Genomic DNA, 17,588 nt, shown 5'->3' on the forward strand with positions numbered 1-17,588 from the left:
TGACTTTGTTTGTCAAAAGGTCACAAAAAGTGATCACATAAATCCTGGCACACTTGAACCATCATAAATACCTGCCAATTACCAATTAGCCGAATTTTGATCACATGAGTTTGGGGATGCTTGCAGTGGTATAAGTGGGAGAAACAGTCATAAGTCACTTTTTTCAATGCCATTGTAACTTTGAATAGTCACTAAATGAATAAGTGTAAGAAGAGAACTATCATCAATTCAAAGAATGCAGAAACTGGGAATGAGAAACAGTTTGAAATTAAAACAGGGAAAAGAACCAGATTAAAATGGGGGGTATTTTTGGTAAAGGGTGAAAGTAAATAATATGACTTCAAGTCCCAAAGATGTTTTTCAAAAGGCAACTTGTAGTTCCCAAGAAGCTGCTTGGATTTAGAAGCGAAACGTTTTCAAGGAAGGAAAACCAAGGAAGTCCAGTTGCCTTTTGAAAAGCAACCTTTAGGACAACCGTGAGCTGGATGACTGAGAATCTCCATCCACAATAGGACTTCAAGCTAATACTTGCATACATAAATGATAGGATGACGATATTACATTGGGTCAAGATTTAATTTTACATTCAGGAGTTTGGAATACATGGTGCATGATGCCCTATTTAGGGTTGTGGGAAGGGATGCTGTGTGCAGATTATTATTATTTCTGTTTTATTGCCCCTGACAACGTGGAAGCTAGTAATGCTTACAAATATTGGGGGATGGAGGGTCCTATAGTTTATGAGGCTAGAACAACAGCCTCCTCCCCCTTTAGAAATGGTGTGCTGTTAAGCTTTTCTAAAAGGTATTGGTTGACCTAATATTTGATTTCAGTTTTGGACAGTAGCCTTATTTAATGGGCTTTTTTAGACAGTTAATTGCACTACCACTGTACAATTCATGATTTGTTTGTGGGGGGAAGGTTGCACAAAGTCCAGACATTTTCATTCAGAGAAGCCCTTCAGTTTCGGGAGATTTGTTGTTGTTGTTCCTCTTCTCACTTTTGCCCGCTTTCCCAATAATATTTAATACAGTTTGAGGGTTAGAACAAGGCTATGTAATTGTCACAGTCACTCTTGAATAGATAATTCTGGCAATTAAAATACAGCGTAGAATTTTCATAGATGTAGCCAAAAAATCATAGCTTTTTTTAAAAAAAAAATCTATGTATTGAAATTGCCAAAATATACAACCCCCCCCCCCTTTTTTTTTTTGAAGAGGCCTTTCCCTGGGTCCAGTAATTATAGGCAACTTTAACCCAGTCTCTAACCTTTAAATTTCAAGGGAAGATTGTTGAGAAAGTGATGGGAGTAGTAAATGTAGGGCACCCTTATAAAATAGTTTGTCTGGATCCTTGATAGTATGAATTCAGACCTGATATGGGACCAAAACAGCATTGGTCATTCTGGTTGATGGTCTTTGTTGAGATCTGGATGGGGGCATTGTGCCCAGTGGTGGGATTCAAATAATTTAACAACCGCCCTAATGATTTCTTCCAACAACCAGTTCACCAAACTGCTCAGAAAGTTAACAACCGGTTCTCCCAAAGTGATGCGAACTGGCTGAATCCCACCACTGATTGTGCCCCTGTTTAGATCTCTTGGTAACTTTCAGTCATCAACCATAGTATCCTACTGAATTGGCTGCAGGTAGGAGTAGACTGGCATAATTGTATAGTACTTCCCCTCCTTCCTAAGTGGGCAGTCCCAGGCCGTGGAAGGCAGACAGGTCAACCTAGCGATTGCTGTGTATTGAGTACCGCAGGTTTTAGTCTCTGTCACTCCTGAAGTTTAACATTTATATTAAGCGAAGGAGAAGTCATTCAATTTGGGATGTGGTGTCAGCAGTGTGCTCATCTCTATCTGGTCTTTGCTGGAGATCTTGTGGTGGTCTTGTCTCAGCATCTGGAGCCTTGGGGGATTGGATGGGAAGAAAGTAGTCAAAGTAGAAACCTTCACAAGATGTGAAGGTGCTCTTTGTGGTGAAACTCATTTGGCTCCTTTTTGGCTTTGTGGGCTTCAGACAAGGTAGATTCCCGCTTGGAGGAACAGGTTTTCCTAGTGTTGCAATTATTGTTGGGTAGGTAGGTAGACACTGGGCTGGTCCAGGGGTTGTCCAGGTGCTGGTGTACCAATGACAACAGTTACTCATATCCTTAAGCCTGGCTAGATGGCTCAGTGGATAAGACACTGAGCTTGTTGATCAGAAAGTTTGGCGATTCGAATCCCTAATATAGGTCTCCTGCGTGAGCAGGGGGTTGGACTAGTTGACCTCCAAGGTCCCTTCCAACTCTGTTATTGTTGATATACCCTTTACATGGGGTTGCTTTTGAAGAATACTCAGAAGCTACCATTTTATTTATTAAACAAATTTATATGGCATTCTAACTAACACATTGGTGACTCTGTGTTAGTCTAACATCATTAAAAAAAATCCACAGTGTAATAAAACCCATTAAAATAAAAACTCCATTCCTCACCACCACCCCCGCCTCCCCCCCAATCAGCAACAACACAAATCAGTCACTTGATTGGCTCCATCTTCATTAGTACAAAATACAGCAATTCATTTATTGAGAATGAAACCTGCCATGATTTTATAATCCTGGTCTTGTAGGCTTTGTACAATTGGTTGTAGTAGACTTGTAATTACAATTGAAAATGCTGGCTGCTATTGGCACAGCCCTTAATAGCTTGGGACCTGGGTACCTGCAGAAGTTCCTGCTTCAAGTAAAACTGATCCATCTGATATATGTGTCCTGGATTGGAATATTGAGCCCTCCCATCTAAAGTCCAGCAGGGGAGGGAGAAAAATTTATTATTTTAATTGGTAGAGTGGCCATATCAAAGTCTGGATCTAATTCCCATTCGGATGCTGTGAGGAAATTTGGAATGGGCTGTGCCTGCAAGAAAGCCTTTAAATATCACATCGCAAAAAATCTGCTTGGAGAAGTATGAAAGAATTCTTCCCAGTCCATGACAGAGACTGGTAGAGAGTTTCTACTTCAGGTTCTTTCTTCCGATGTAGACAATACCAGCTATTAGATTTGAGGGTATACTTACTTTTACCACAGAAGGAAATGACATATCTGTTAATTTTTTTGTTGAATAAATGATTGCACAATTAAATTTTCATACAGGGTTTTTTTGTTCAATTGTTTCACCTTTATATACTATTTGAAGGAAGATAAAATATTGATAGGCCCACATATGTTGGAAAAAATTTACATGAAAAAGCATTATTTGCTTTTCCACATAACTGTATGTGGAAGAGTTTCCCATTTAAAACTACTTTTTTCAGGCACTTGTAGGGGAATGAATGAAAGTTAATAGAATAAATGTTGGAAATTCATAGAAACACTGTTTGAAAACATGTTCAGATTTGTTTGATTTGGGGAAATAGTTTGCGTTACATGGAGGGTCAGTCTCGCTCAATTGACTTCTTAGCTTCCTGGTGTTACTATACAAAGCATCTTGCCGGCCCTGCTGTGTCCAGACGAACACCCATCGTGCCCTTTAGTTTCAGACAGGATATTACAAAACAAATTATCTGCTCATAAGAGTCTCTATTAGATATTATGCATGAAAATTCTTTAATGTCTGTTGCAATCATAGTTCATCTGAAAGATTTATGTACAGCTGCTCTGCTTTGACTACCTGCCAATCTTGTTACGATATGGTAGGGTTTTATTTATCAGTGAATATGGAGTCGAAATGATTTGAAGAAAAAGAGAAATTAAGACTCAAATTTTGGAATTGGTTTCCAATAAGACACTAGGAAACAGAATACTGTTTTCTCAAATTGATACAGCATAATAAGAAAACTGGAAAAGGATTAGGTGATGCTGATTTATTTTAAAGCAGCTGAAAAAACAGCTGAACAGCTTAAATCCATCATTATAGATCATTTTAATAGCGATGCCAAGATATTCTTTAAAAATTAGATAAGATTATCAAAATACCCAATTTATTGTAATATGATTATGATTTTCAGTTTAAGGTTGTGGGGGAAGAGACTGAAATAGTAGACGCAAGTTTCACAATTTATTCTTGCCATGAACTTCATTTTGGACGTGATGTCAGGTTTTTTTTTTATCCTGAACTTTTTAATTGCTATGTACCAGCATTGATACTAAATTTTAGTGTAGTGTTGCATGTGAATGGTTTTGAACAGCCTGCAGTAGCCGTGGGTTCAAAGTGAAGCAATTATGCCCCATTAATTTTGGTGGGGAGAGTTAACTTCTTTTTTACCCATTCCACAAAAAACATCATTCCAAAATTCTTACATCTGTGTATTACTCTTATACCATTCCTACAATGTCTACTGAAGATAGATGCAGAATTTGAAGAAAACCACTCAAAGGACTTGCTAAAATTTGTAGGAAACATTGCTTTTTTTTAATACAAAGAAAGGTGGTTTGAATGAGTAGCTAAATTTTGATACAGCTTTATTCTAAAATTATGTAAAATAGATTGCAGATCAATTCCAGCAGGAAATACCTCAGTTTTGTTAAAAGGCTATCTAATCAATCTTTCCTTTTTAGCCTTTCCTTTCCTTTTTCAAGAAATAGTTGTATCTCACATAGGATTAAAACAGTTTTAGCAGCTGAACTTCGTATTTTTGATATTGGGGCTAACAGTGATGTACTGTACTTGTTTCTTATTCCTAGGAAACCTTTGAAGGAATTTTGATGCAACTTAACACCATTTCTGTACTTCAACAGGACTTGGTTTGTAGGGTATATAGACAGTAAGATGGTACACAATGCCTCAAAATTAGCAGGGCTTCTTCCCTTCTTTGGAGGAATTTTAAAATAATTTTGGCTGATGAAGAGATATTTAAGCTGAAAAGTGACAAGTGGTTTGAAAACTTTAACTTAATAAAGTTATTATTGTACCAATATGAATTTTAAATTATGGGTAATGTTCCCGATATGCACCCCAGAGTTCAGAGAACAGGAGCACTCTGGTGACCAAAAGATTAAGTTGTGAATCAGGAAATACCTGATTCAAATGTCACTTTAGCTATGAAATCAGTAAATAGTCTTAGACAAGCTGCACACTCATGTTAGCCTCTAACTACAATGCATGGATAATACAGGCTGCTTTAGGAATTGCTGAGATAATGCTGGAATTCATAGGGTACTAAAATCTTTTAGCAATAAATGCTATTAAACTGCTTCAGCTCCCTGTGTTAAAGAAACATGTCAAATATTTTGCATGTATTTTATATTCCCACTACAGTCTCTTGTGGACGACCTTTAGTTTGCATTAAATTTAAAAAGGGATCCATAGAACAAGCATTTAAAAAGTAGTTGTAAAATTTTTCCAAATAGTTAAACAGTGCCCACAATTTTCTGTTTCACCTGCAGTAACTTCTTTTTTGATTCATAGGCCAGTACAAAGTAATTTACTTTGCTATATTGACGAAGTTACTTATTTAAAGAGAAAGAACCCTGATATGTTTCCGTTCAATCTAATTTCCTCATCCAATAATGTGGCAATGAGTCAACAATATGAAGAATACAAGGGTAGATATTTGTCCTCCAGCCGTAGATAAAATATCTAACTATGGCAAAATCAGTTGAGTTCAGACTCGTGGCGAGATTCCTTATTATCTTCAGCTAGTTTGGGAGAATTCCTGAGTCATGTTGCTGTTTATATCAATAAAATTTCTCCTTGTCATGTTTTAACCATGATTCATCTTCAGTGATGGCTGAGTTTGAAATATAAACAAGCATTCTCTTGTCCTTTGAATTCCTAACCGAGTAAATTGTGGGCAAGAGATAAGTTTGGTGTAGTGGTTAAGACATCAGGCTAGAAGCCAGGAGACTGTGAGTTCTAGTTGCACCTTAGGCACAAAACTAGCTAGGTGATCTTTGGTCAGTCACTTTCTCTCAGCCCTAGGAAAGAGGCAATTTCAAAATTGCCCCTTTTGAAAAATCTTGTCAAGAAAACTACAGAGGTTTATCCAGTCGGTTTCTGAGAATCAGGCATGTTTGAACCAAAGGAAAGAAAATGTGGGCATTGCACGTTTAAATGTTGTATCTTGTTTTTGCTTGCTAAAACTTAATCTGAAAGGCTTTGGCAAAATAAATCATAATTTGTTTTTAATCAGATAAAAATAATTGTTTCAGTGTCAGTCTTTAGCTAAAAAGAGTTGATTAGACTCTTAAAGAAGAAAGGAAGTGCATTAAACACTTTCCAATTTCTGCATAATTTCTTATTTCCTTCATTTAGTAGTAAAACTGTTGCAGCAAATTCATTCCATCTATTTTAACAATGAATGTAATATTGAGTAGAGGACTATGGTTAATATTGACCAAGGGGTTGGCAACTATTTTAATTTTATGTTATTTATTGCTTTTCATATATATAAGGTTTTTGTTTTTAGATTTGCTTTTAACTTTTCAATTTGTTTTTTTTTTTCTGTTTTTAGATTAAAGGCAACTATTTTAGCATCATAGGCACATTTAGAATTCTGAAGAAGTTATATGTGGAAGTATCCTCCCCCACCCCAAAATGGCAAGGAGGCATAAAAAGTCTGTAGCTATTCATCTTTAAAATTAAATTTAAATCTGATTTCTCTCTAAACCCATGCTACCTTTACAATCCCTCCTAAATTTTAAATTAAAGGTGTCTTTTCATTGAACTTTAGTTACCTGGAGAGAGAAGTATTGATGGTGTCTCCATTGTTTGGGAAAATGGCTGAGTTTAATGCAACAGTAGTGAATTTCAAGCCAAGGAAGAAGAGAGCTGTTGTTTGCTTGGGGCAGCCATTTCCTGTTACCATTTAGTTTAATCTTAACTTTGTACCATGGATATTTGATTGTATTGTTGATTATTTTATAGCATGCTGTTAACCACTGAGAGGCTTTCAAATACGAAGTTCCAAAGTAATACATAAGTGTCATTGGAGGGGGAGAGTTTTGAGACGGTTGCGAGGGGAGGAGTCACGGGAACAGGCAAGCTAGGGTGCATCCCCCAGTCAAGGTGCTCCATTCATGGTAGTACAGGAGTCTGAATTCAATTTGGAGTTAGGGCGGCCTTGGAAAGGGTGCTTTACAGCCCTTATGGGCACGCCTGACCATCACAAAATGCCATGCCTCCGTCCCCTGAGGTCACATGACTGCACTTTGGGCACTTGGCAGTCAGCTTAACATTTATGACTGTTTGCAGCATCCCACAGTCATCTGACTGCAATTGTTTTTTGCTGGTTTTTTTCTTTTCTTTATTTTGCTGGTTTGACTTGGACTTAGAGCCTCTGTGCTGTGTTTAACACAGGGTGGATAAAAAATTAATAAATGCTTTTGGAGTAAAAATCTATCTAAAGATAGTTTTGTATTTAAGATACATTAATAATTTAGTTTATTCAGCGTGAACTGGAGCTTAGTTATGTAGCATGAGGCTGTATATTCTGCAATATTTACATTTTTGGTAAACTCATTCAATGAATCCAAGCTCTGCAAGCTGAGATAACATGCACCGCATTGATGCATTCACACAGTTTCACAGTAACCATGAGATAAATCATAAAACAGAGTTCAGGAATATTCCTTTATCCCATTGTTTTGCAAATCTATGTACACTACAAACTGTATGATGGTTTGAAAAGAAATGCATCTGCACCACCAGGCTCTAAGTGTGAGGAGGAAGGGCAAGCAGTAAAAATGAAAGTGAAACCTTCTAAGCAGCTTATAAATATAATATTAAAGAGCTCCTGTCATTTCAGATCCATCATGGCAGTGCCTGTTAGTGGGCATCACTCACCTGCTGCCCGTCACATCCCTCACTTTGTGTCACTGCCACATCACCAGTCATTCCATTAAAGTGAATGGGATTGTCAATGAGTCAACAGCGGGTCAGAGGAGGAGCTGTTGCGGGACAGAAATGACAGTTGCTGTTTAAAAATTATGATTTAAATCGAGTTGATTTAAATCAAGCCTTTTTACTAGTGATTTAAGACATGATTTAAATCAAATCCACCCTGGTTTAACGGGTGTAAAAACTATTATAAAATCAGGTCTGGTCATGTGAGTGCCTTAACTTACAATGCCGTTTTCAAATGCAGTCATAAATCAAGGACTTCATATAGGGAGCCCTTGCTGATCGACCAATTGCTTTTCAACTGTTCGAAGTTATGACAATCACAAAACAGGTGGTTTATGGCCTGTAAATCCCCCCTCACTGTTGCAAATGGTTGCACGGATCACATGAACACTTGCTGGGTAGATCAGCTTTACGGACCAGCACAGTATTCCGTGATAATGTGACCATGATTTGCAGTTTATGGCAAATAGCACTCCTTCAGATGAATGGGTTCCCTTAACAATCCCAGTCTTCACTCAATAACTGCAGCATTCACTTAATGACCACAGTACTCCTTTAATAACCACCATGAAAAAGGGGAGACATTTACTTCTGGTCATGTGGGTGCCTTGAGTTAAAACCCTAACGACTTATGGCAATAATTCAGTCATAATTTAAGGACTACCTCAATTACTTTTTCTGCCTGGGTCATACTTCATAAAACAGCCACTTAAGGAACTTTTCATGAGGAAATACGTGTTGGATCAGATCGGGGGTTAAATGCTCCCAGTTCAGACCGGATTGCCCGATCCGGTAGCGATGGCGGCGGGTGGTTCGGAGAACAGGTAGCAAAAATCCCTGCGCCCTCCCCCCATGCCCAGCTGAGCCGCGCAATCATCAGACGCTGTTTTTTTTTACTTTTAAAAGCATTTTTTCTACAACCTCTTTGGCCGAAAAAATGCTTTTAAAAGTAAAAAAAACAAAACAAAAAGCCTCTGATGATCGTGCGGCTCAACTGGGATCGTCAGAGGCTTTTAAAAGCATTTTTTTCTGCAACCTCTTTGGCCGAAGAGCTTGTAGAAAAAATGCTTATAAAAGTAAAAAAAAAAAAAAAAAAAAAAAAGTTGGCCACACCCACCCAGTCACATTACCCCACCCCCCACCAAGCCACGCCCACAGAACCGGTGGTAACAAATTTTACATTTCACCACTGGATCAGATGGATTTGTTCAAGGTATTCTTGGAGATGGGGACCTAACGAACATTTGCAGGGGCTAGAAAGCAAGCACTGGAGACACTCAAGATTTAGTCAGCTTGATTTAATATTTTCATTGTAGGCTCCTAAGCTTCAGCAACACAGCTTCAAAACAAAACCAGACTTTGGAAGCTTCAGATGTTTAAAATATTATCTCCAGTTCCAACCTAAAAGTATGGAGAAATTTTGTGACAGTAAGAACAATTAATCAGTGGAATAGCTTGCCTACCAGAGTTGGAGAGATTTTCAGAAATAGACTGGTCAAGCATTTGACCAGGATGGTACAAGGTCTCCTGCCTTGGGGGGGGGGTTGGGGGTTGGACTAGAAGACCTTTGAGGTCCCTTCCAGCCCTTTGATGCTATCATCTATGTTCTTGCTCTTTCTCTAACACACACATTAGGTTTGCCCGTTTCACATTCTGTTGCTTAGCCAACCCCCCTTCCCTTTATAATACAATACTCCTTTTCCTCTTTGTCTTCCATTTCAGCTTGACGGAATGGCTCAATATCTGCCTGATCAGCAGGCAGCTCATTCAAGGCCAGGCCACAAGGGAAGTTTTTGCCCTTCACAATATCCTGTGATTTCATTTCTAATGACCAGATCAGGCTTTATAAAAAGGTTTAAAAGTAGCTTAGTTCAAAGAGATTTGAAAGATCCATGTAGTCCTTTAGATTCACTTTTAAGGAGCTTCAAAGCCTGTTGGGGCCTAAATATTACAGCAGCAATATAATTATTGTTATTTTATCTCCCATTTTCATATATAAACATGCATAATACTCCTGCCTCTTATTTTTCTCCCAACAACCCTGTGAGGTGAGTTGGCATGAAAGAGAGTGATTTTTATGTCTAAAAGAGGTCTAAAAAACTCAGAATCTCTTAGTTTCTAGGCCAAGAGACAGCTGTGTCTCTTTTAGGAGTTGTTGCCAAGATATAAAGTTGTCCCCTAAATATGTTTTTTAGCATTAAAAGTCTTAAGTGTTAATCTCTAAAACTGGTACATGTGCCTAATAAACATTTAATCTTTAAAAGCCATGCGATTTATTGCATATGCACCAGTTTAATGCTTAATCCAAATAGTGTCTGTTGCAAAATCTTCCCTTCCTCCCCAATTAGAAAATGCAATCTTCAAACTGATAAGTGACAGTTATTTGCTTTAAAAAAGGCAGTCTTTTTAATATAAAGTCAGTATTTTTCCCAGAACCTACTGATTGCGCCTTTTCAGCTTTAGTGCACGTGATAACTTGCCTAAGAAGTATTTTACAGTCTTGTTTTAGTTGTTAGAATGATTGCAATTTTTTTCTTCCTCTGACCCTTTGTAAAGATGATAGACTTCAACTTGAATTTTTGAGTTGTCGCTGTAATCAGCCACAAAGGGCAGCTCTCATAAGACATGCTACCAAATTATGAAATATTTATCTGAAGCACTTTAGCAGAACTTTGCATGACGTTTTAAAATATTTTAAAAGTGCCATTATACAGTAATTTAAAACAAACATATTTAGATTCTCATGGCCCAATATATGGATATACAGTACCAGAAAATTATTATTTACGCTTTTACACTACGTTCTCTGTTTCAGATAGGGAAATCCACTAATTTTTAAATTTTAAATCTGAATATTTAAACCATATATTTTATCTCCCGTTGCCTGGAGGCCGTGCGGATCTGGATGGGGAGAAACAAGCTCAGACTCAACCCCTCCAAGACCGAGTGGCTGTGGCTTCCGGCGTCCTGGTATAGTCAGCTGGTACCATCACTGACAATAGGGGATGAGATCTTGCTCCCCACAGAGAGGGCCCGCAACTTGGGTGTCCTCCTGGATTCACGGCTATCTTTAGAAGATCATTTGACGGCCGTGGCCAGGGGTGCCTTTTATCAGGTTCGCCTTATCCGCCAGTTGCGTCCCTTTTTGGATCGGGACGCCTTGCGCACGGTCACTCATGCCCTAGTTACCTCCCGTACGGACTACTGTAATGCTCTCTACATGGGGCTCCCCTTGAAAAGCACCCGGAGGCTCCAACTGGTCCAGAACGTAGCTGCGCGGGTGATTATGGGCGCAGCTCATTATGCCCATGTAACACCTCTCCTACGCGAGCTGCACTGGCTCCCGGTGGTCTTCCGAGTGCGATTCAAGGTGTTAGTTATCACCTTTAAAGCGCTCCATGGCTTAGGACCTGGGTACCTACGAGACCGTCTTTTGCCACCAATAGCCTCCCACCGACCAGTTCGTTCTCACAGGGAGGGACTACTCAGGGTACCGTCAGTCAAATTATGCCGACTGGTGACTCCCAGGGGGAGGGTCTTCTCTGTGAGGGCTCCAACCCTTTGGAATGAACTGTCCCCGGAGATACAGAATATCCCTGATCTCCGTGCTTTCCGCCGTGCCCTCAAGACCCTGATGTTCCAACAGGCGGGGCTAAACATATGAACATGTGAATGATTTTTTAAATGTTATCTAATTCTGGGTTTTATTTAATTGACCAAACTAAGTAATAATTTTAATTAGCAATTTTATGATGTTTGTGTGTCTATATTTTTCTTGACTGTACACCACCTTGAGTCCTACAGGAGAAAGGCGGTATAGAAATATAATAAATAATAATAATAATAATCTACTGTTTCTTGAAATAGGCTACTTATTGTAAGTTCAGTATTTATCCAAACTAAGAGTCCTCCAAATGTGTCTCTTTCCAAAGAGGTTTGAAGGGCCAGGAATTTGGGGGCTTTGAATACGGAAGAAATGAATACGTCCTTTCCTGAATAATCCATGTATGACAAATGGTTGCAGCAGGAGGAATGTCATTATTTTGAGCCAAGGAATAACTTTGCTTTATCACAATGTCTTGGGATAGGATATGAAAAGAACTTGCCAAAAGCTGTGGTTTTTGGCATTGTATCTGTGACAGCAATGCTTGGGGGCTTCCAAGAGAGACAAAATTGGCTGGAAAATATCTAACGGATTGCTACCCTACGAGTAGATGCCATTGTCCTCTATTTCTGAGCCAAGATATGGAGTTCCGCTGAATTCTCACGATCTTTAGTATGACTAGATCCGCAATTTAAAGGCTACTTGAAAAAAAGAGTATTCACTTGTATAGTGGTGCCTTGGTACTCAACTGTTTTGAAACTCATCGAATTTGGTACTCAGCGCATCTTGACGAGAAAAATTTGTCCCGGTTCTCATCGTTTGTTTGGTACTCAATGCATAAGTTACCACGTTTTTCCGAAAATAAGACCTCCCCCCAAAATAAGCCCTCCCCCCAAAATAAACCCTCCTCTGAAAATAAGACCTCCCCCCCCCAAATAAGACCGCCCCGAAAATATTTAAACACATGTGCAGCCGGTCCCCACCGTTTCCTCTGGATAGGGTTAGGGAGACAGAGCTGGAAATCAGGTAAGACGGCAAGAGGAGCCCCATCTTGCTGCACTCACCCCAAAACAATAAGACCTCCCCGAAAATAAGGCCAAGTGCTTATTTCAGGGTTCAAAAAAATATAAGACAGGGTCTTATTTTTAGCGAAACACGGTAGAAGTTGTCAATGTCGGCTGCTTTGTGACTCACTACATTATTCCTTATGGGACAAATTTGCTTGGCACTCATCATTTTTGGTACTCCTTGCGCCTCCCGGAACCAATTAAGGATGAGTACCGAGGTACCACATAGCCCGAAACCTGTTACCATATGGTTATAGTTGCTAGTAACTTCTCCCACTGTAGATGAAAGGATGTAAAATGTAAGATTTTTTTTTTTAAGGGTGGTTTGGTTTTGCACTCAAACATTGGGAGCCACTGAAGTTGCTGGAGCTGAATTGGGACTCAGGCTCTAGGTTGAACCTCGCCTTCTGGGCCGGAGCTTCCTGTGTTTTGTTGTCTAGCTGCAGTGGAGGCACAGTGCTGCACAGCCCTTTTGAAAATGTGCACAATATCTTCAACCTTAAAGATCAAGGACACACCTAGGCCTGTTTCCTGTATTTATTTTTGGAGAAACAAAGGCTTTGCCAAACAGTAGAAGATTTCTCTTGACATTTTCCAAATGAGAAGCAATAGTGACGTGAAGCTTCAGGCACTTGTAATCTAGGCAGCCATCCTTGCCAAGGGTAAACATTCATAGCAAAGTGGGTATGTAGCTTTTGGTTAGGTGTTTTCAGCCTGATCCTTTGAATTAAAACAAAACAGCTAGCTGTGGTTAATGGTAAGTGTTGCAACTTCAAGCGACCTGTAAATAAGACTCTCTTTTTTTAAATAGATGTCTAATTGTAAGACATCAAGAAGACTGAGTGAGTCTTGAGAACCTAATCCTTCTACAAATTTAAATTATACCTCAAGAATGGATGAATGTTAGAATTGCCCTTGGTCTGGATAACAGCTGGAAGGTGGTAGAATCCTTTGTTCCAGGGGTCTCCAACCTTGGCAACTTTTAAGACTTGTGGACTTCAACTCCCAGAATCCCTCAGCCAGCTTTGCTTTGCTGGTTGAGGAATTCTGGGAGTTGAAGTGCGTAAGTCTTAAAGTTGCCAATGTTGGAGACCCCTGCTTTGTTCTATAGCATGGGGAGAAATATTTCAGTTTCTAAAGGCTATCCAGGGACTTTCATTGTTTCAGAAGTCCAAGATGGGAAGAAGAGACTCGGTCTCTGCAGATCAGCAAAGAATGTCTTTAAAAACATATTGCTGGATAGTAAAACTATGCACGTAGCTAGATACTTTAACTTCAAAAAGCATTTTATAAACGTATATATTCGTATTTGCCGTGACTAATGTTGAAATAACTTGCTGTGTCTCTGAATGTTTTTTTGGGGGGGGGGGAATAATATAGATCTCTTTATGCAGAAGCAAAAGTTGGTTTAAACTTCATTGCAAGTACCAGATCATAGCAACGTGTCGTCTTAATGTGGATAATTTTAATCCGTGGTTTTTCTGTGGTCTTTTTTGTGAAGGAACTGAGGAACAGAGAAAGCAACTGGCCCAAAGTTGCTTAGTGAGCATTTAACATTTCTCTAATTACTAATTAAAATTAACAATCGTTTAAGGAGAACCAGGCTTAATACATATATGGAGGATCATCTGAGAATACTGCAGTAGTTTCCAGGCCAATTCCAGTCATAAAATATTTCAGAAGAAAGTACTGGCACCCTCATCTCCATAATAACCAGATGCAATCATCAGGTTTGAAGTTTGACCAAGGGGCAACCTTATCTTTTTTTTCTTTCAACATTGCTATGGATTTCTTAAAGATTAGGGTTGGAGGTGGGAAACATTTGGAGTGGAGCTCAGAGAATATGCCCAAAATGGTGGGCATAGTATTTTTTAAAAATTTTATTTATAAAATTTATTTCCCATCCATCTTGTATCTACTGACTCTGGGTGGATAATATGGTATTTGGTCAAAGATGCCGAACTATGTAGGGTTTATTGGTATGGCACAGAGGCTGGAAAGGCAGCTGCAGGATCAAAAGCAGGGAATTGAGTTTGTATGATGCTGCCAATTGCATAGGAGTTTTGGATAAAAGCTTGATCTTGTGAACTATACGACCATGCTGCAATTTATGTTATTGTTTTTACAAATCGCTCAAGGTGGCAAACCTATCCATCACACCTTCCTCTTCCATTTTCCCCCACAACAACAGCCTTATGAGGTGGATTGGGGTGGGGGAGAGCGACTGGCCCAAAGTCTGGCTTTCATAACAAAAGTGGGACATATTGGTGAAAAGTTCCTTGCAATAAAGGGCTAGTCCTATTAATATTTCCCGGCCTTCTAGTATTTTAAATTAAAACTTCCAGTGTTTTGTAGGTTTCACCAGGCTGTTCCACTGATTAATTGTTCTAACTGTCAGGAAATTTCTCCTTAGTTCTAGGTGGCTTCTCTCCTTGATTGGTTTCCATCTATTGCTTCTTGTCCTGCCTTCAGGTGCTTTGGAGAATAGCTTGACTCCCTCTTCTTTGTGGCAGCCCCTGAGATATCGGAACACTGCTATCATGTCACCCCTGGTCCTTCTTTTCATTAAACTAGAAATACCCAATTCCAACGACTATTCTTTATATGTTTTAGCCTCCAGTCCCCTAATCATCTCTCTCTGCACTCTTTCTAGAGTCTCAACATTCTTTTACAGCGTGGCACCAAAACTGGATGCAGTATTCCAAGTGTGGCCGTACCAAGGCATTATAGAGTGGTATTAACACTTCATGTGTTCACTTTCTTTTTTGATCCTTTTTAATCCCCAAATCCAGAAATTGTCAATTCAGTCTTTCAAGAAAAAGTCCATAGAAGCCCATAAGTCACTTTTTTCCTCTGACCAAACTGGTCAACTTCCCCATTTCTACAAGTTCAGTCAATTTTATAACTCAGTCTTCCACTGTGGTGATTGAATTGCTGTCCCCTCTTTGTGCATATAATAATCTTGTTACAATTACTTATACAATATTAATTTTCCATATTTCTTTTCTGGCTCAACATTCACAAAACCATTTTGATTTCATCATGGTAGTTTGCAGTATCTTTTGCGTTATTGCATGACTTTGCATTCAGTATTTTCTTTTCTTTTTTTTATAAGTCCACAATGCATGATAAAAAGCCCTTAGCCACCGCTAAACAGCTGGTTAGTGATGTGCCTGCAGTTTGCTTGAAGCCTCTACTGCACGGGTGTCAAACTTAATTTCATTGAGGGCCGCATCAGGGTTGTGTTTGACCTTGGGGAGGCAGAGTGGGCGTGGCCAGAGTGGGCGTGGCCAGCTCAACGTTACTCATGTCGGGCGCCTGTAGTGCCAGAGAAAACAGGCTCCTGAGTTCTGTTTTCGGCTCCGATGGCCTCCTGCACCCCTCTGCCAGCAAAAACAGAGCTCGGGAGAGTTTTCGCTGGTAGAGGCACCGCAGGCCAGTCCTTCGCTGTTTCCAGGGTGGCCGGATCTGGCCCTCGGGCCTTGAGTTTGACACCCCTGCTCTACTGCAATTCCAGTCAAAAGTAGCATGTTCAAGCCCACAAATCCAGCCACATTTCCATCTCCACCAAGTGGTCAGACAACTCTGCTTTGATTTTCCTGGAGATCATCTCAAAGAGGCTGCCCTGCTCTGAACTTCCAAACTACCAACCTCCACGACACCAGCTTCTCACACCCAACACAAATAGAATGTGTGTGTGTACATACACTCTATCCTAGATCATTCCCAATGCCTGTCTTGTCGGTTCCTGAGCTGGAGGTTTTGGGGAAGTGCTGCACTGGGTATAAAAACAATTCAGGAAGAGATCGCTTGTGTAGTCAATCTCTCCACTCTGTGGGTCGATAGGTAGGGGGGAAAAATGGGTCAGGCACAGGACAACGTGCACACTAACCAGGATGGAGAAAAATCAATGATTTTTTTAAAAAAAATCAAAAAAAGTCAGATTTTTTTGATTTAAATCGGATTTTTTTTATTTTTATCGAATTTATTTTAATAAAAAAGTTTTGGGGTAAAAATCTATCGTAAGATAGTTTTCTATTTAAGATACATAAATAATTTAGTTTATTCAGCATGAAATGGAGCTTAGTTATATAGCACAAGGCTGTATATTCTGCAACACTGGGACTATCGGTGAGTCAACAGTGGGTCAAAGGAGTAGCAGAGATGACAGTTGCTCTTTAAAAATTATGATTTAAATCGAGTTGATTTAAATCAAGCCTTTTTACTAGTGATTTAAGTCACGATTTAAATTGTGATTTAAATCAACTCGATTTAAATCAAATCTACCCTGACACTAACTAATAGTGATCATGTGACTGTGAGAAATGCTGTGAAAGTTGTAAATGTGGCCCTTGCTCGCAATGTTACTTTTCCAATACCGTCATAACTTTGAATGATTGTTACTCAAGCAGTCAATAAGCAAAATTTATCTGCATTGATCACCGTATGAATATTCCTCATTCACTTACTCTAAGACAGGGGTATCAAACTGATGGCTTGAAGGCCGGATGCATCACGCACAGGCTATGACCACCCCAGCTCCGCGAAGGGGAAAAAACGTCACGAACCGTCACATGACGGTAATGTGATGCCACAAGTTTGACACCTGTGCTCTGAGACATGCCTTTAGGTAGTCTCAGAGTAATCTCAGGTAGTCTCAGGTAATCTTTTAAGTATCAGTCAAATCCCCCACAGTGGGCATCTCTCCCATATTATTATTATTATTATTATTATTATTTTAATCTGAAAATATTTCAAATACTTTCTTTAAAAGTAAGGAGGAAATTGTTTTCTTGTATTACCCTTTATTCTCATCCTTTCTGAAATGTTGCCCTGCATTAAAATTAGCACACTGAGGTAACATGGAGGTAGTCAAGATTTTCTGTTCATCTAAGTTTCTACCCCTGCGGCGCCCCCCCCCCAGTTGTAACTGAGGGCCTATATTTCTTTTATAGGGATGATGCTGAGATTACACACACACACACACACACACACACACACACACACACACGCCGAGAGAGAGAGAGACAGAGAGAGAGTTTAAGCCATTTAAATGTGTTCCATAGTGTAGTATTTTGGTAAGATTATC

The 17,588-nt window shown here is 39.4% G+C and overlaps 1 protein-coding gene across 5 annotated transcripts in view; it reads left to right on the plus strand.

The window, feature by feature from the left end:
* Positions 1-17,588, plus strand: part of GNB4 (G protein subunit beta 4) — a 45,501-nt gene that overhangs the window by 13,143 nt on the left and 14,770 nt on the right. The window lies entirely within an intron of this gene.

The sequence above is a fragment of the Pantherophis guttatus genome, chromosome 6, assembly GCF_059756535.1.
Source record: "Pantherophis guttatus breed Tessera chromosome 6, ASM5975653v1, whole genome shotgun sequence".
Taxonomy (NCBI): domain Eukaryota; kingdom Metazoa; phylum Chordata; class Lepidosauria; order Squamata; family Colubridae; genus Pantherophis; species Pantherophis guttatus.